At 38.0% G+C, this 2573-nt stretch overlaps 1 long non-coding RNA gene across 1 annotated transcript; it reads right to left on the bottom strand.

Annotated features, from left to right (window-relative positions):
• Positions 1–236: 236 nt before the first annotated feature.
• On the bottom strand, positions 237–875 carry LOC102078052 (uncharacterized). The gene is made up of 3 exons (XR_002059362.2): positions 827–875; positions 503–639; positions 237–416 (listed from the first exon to the last, which is right to left on the bottom strand). It is a non-coding gene; the product is annotated as an uncharacterized LOC102078052 (long non-coding RNA).
• Positions 876–2573: the final 1698 nt, after the last annotated feature.

Genomic DNA, 2573 nt, shown 5'->3' with positions numbered 1-2573 from the left:
TGAAATTACATGGAAACTGTCATCTTAAAGCCTCATTGTAAATGTCATCACAAACAGATGTTTTACACACAGTTAACAAAGCTCCACCACATCCGATCACTGCATATAAATCTAAAATAAAAAAATAAAATAATAATAAAAAATTAACACAAGGGAAGACTTTTGATTTAATAACTAAGCTTAAAATAAGTGTTACCTTTGAATATTTGTGGGAAAAATCTGATACTACCCAAGAATTCAAAGCCACACTGGAAACGATGACAGGCTTGCAGCCCTCTGTCTTCCTGGAGTGAGGTGCCTGATCAGTAGCAGTGAGTTGACAGAAGTCGGTGTCTGTAAGAGTGGCCAAACACTGATACTGTCCACTTACGTAGAGTCTAAGAAGCTGGAATGCAGGCACACTGTACGAGCTTGTTCTAAAAAATACAGAAAAAGGAACATTTTATTTGTGTTAAGGCCTAAAAACTAGAAATAAGTTATAAAATGGACAATGTTGAAATACCTTATAGGTGCTGCAGGCCACATAACCAGAATCCAGAGCAATCTCACACTCACATGATGGTGAGGAAAGACATGAGCTCTGCAATGAGGTTTGAATGTTTCAGTTGGGACACTGAAGAACTCAGGAGACAGCAGTACCTGCACAGAGAGACGGAGTAGAAAAAGCATAGATTTGTAATCCATAATGTGAATTAAAACTCAAAAAGTGTCAACAAGTATAATCATTTGAGTGTGTAATTCTTTATGCAATAAACAGGATTTAAATTAATTAAATGAATTAAAAGCACTGACATTTTTTTTTTTTATCAAAGATAAAGAATCATACCTCTCTCTGCTCTGAGGATCACTGAGCATCTCTGACAGGAAATACAGTTTCCTCAGTATGAGTCATCATTGAGGGTCTCAGAGGTGTGTAGTGTGGCAGCATGATGATGGTCTCCAGATCAGGCAGGAGGTCAGGTGATGGGTGTGTCATCTTCTCCATTGAAGACACACTGGTATGGCAGTTCATAACACAGCAGTCTCCTTGTGGCATGTAGTTATTATCTGTGCAGTCCAGCACTGATGGATCAGGTTTGGCTCAGCAGTTCATGAAGATGGTGTTAAGATGTTGTTGTTTCAGCTGAGGATGGTGAAGTTTGAAGGTTTTCCCACAAAGGAAACAGGACTGTGTGTGCCCTGTCTGAAAAAATACATCTACAAAACATAAAGTGCTTTTAACAACACCCACCCACCCTCCCCACCCACCCATCTCAGCCCACCCATCTCAGCCCCTAAGTGTGTATGTAATGCTGGTATGGGGTGTCAGTTACTAAATTTAATTAGTGAATCAGAAAGCGGGGGCTACACCTAAAGCCCCCACTTTCTGATGTCTTTGTTTATTAGCAGCTTTTTCCAGCTGCTCAGAGAATTCTGACTTGGCCTTTATCCACCCAAACCCAAACCCACCCGGATAAAGGCCAAGTCAGAAAATGGATGCAGAAACTTTCCATGTATTTCTAAATCAGATTTAATATATATTCTGTAAGCTGTAAAAATGTTTTGCTCTACATAATGTATCATTATAGACATCTCTGGTAGCCTAAAGATAGTTTAAAACTTTTAACATTTTTTTACCTGTAAAACATGATAAGCAAAAACTCATTCATTCCCAAAACGTTTGATTCTACAAAATCTACTATAATCAAGAAAATATAATTTTCTGTTATTATTCATGTGACCCATAATAAATACCTGCATTTATCTGGGATTTATTTATTTACTATTTCATATTTGAAAGCCCTTTGAGGGGAAGCTCTCGTTTGTTGAGATACATACATCAGAGTAAAAAAGTATTAAAAAAGGAGATGACAATTAACATCCATGAAAAAATGCATTAGTAGATTTAGTCATAACATAAAGCAGATCTCCCAGCTCTGCATGAAGTACAGCCATGATTTGGTGAAATGATTAATAACATTGCAATAAGAAAGGATCTTCTTACAGACAAAGTAGGGAAGACAATATGAAGAAATATGATTTTCAATGAAAAATCTTTTTCATGCTCTACAATCAGTAAACTCTGTAACAAACATGATCTGTAATTGTTTCAAAACTCACCAGACGACTTCATGATTGGCTGGAGGACAGGACACAAAACACAGGGTTGTGGTAACTGTAATATGTCCTCAGGACACCTGAATGGAGACTGTGCTGTGGCTGAGAAATAAAAATGAGGTCAAGCAGGGTGTTCTTGTCTGTAGTGGCAGAAGTGATCAGCTGTGAATACCCTCTCGACTGAAACTGCTCCAGAATCTGTTTTCTTCCACTCTGTAACTGGTTCTCATTAAAATCTCCACACACAATTATTGGGTGACAGTCCATTATTTCAAGTGAATCTAAAAGACTTACCAGGTTTTGCATGAATGGTGTCAAACTGTAGTCTGGAGGTCTGTACACAACAGCAATGAGCGCAGGGAATGGAGCCTGAACCTTTAACACTAAGAACTCAAGATCAGTGACATTATGCAGATACTGTTTTACCTGAACCTGAAAATGATTCCTCAAATACACAACAACTCCACCACCACTTC

The sequence above is a fragment of the Oreochromis niloticus genome, unplaced genomic scaffold (genome assembly GCF_001858045.2).
Source record: "Oreochromis niloticus isolate F11D_XX unplaced genomic scaffold, O_niloticus_UMD_NMBU tig00008100_pilon, whole genome shotgun sequence".
Taxonomy (NCBI): Eukaryota; Metazoa; Chordata; class Actinopteri; order Cichliformes; family Cichlidae; genus Oreochromis; species Oreochromis niloticus.
Note: the sequence above shows the minus strand (reverse complement) of the source record. Positions and strands in the feature narration are given on the sequence as shown.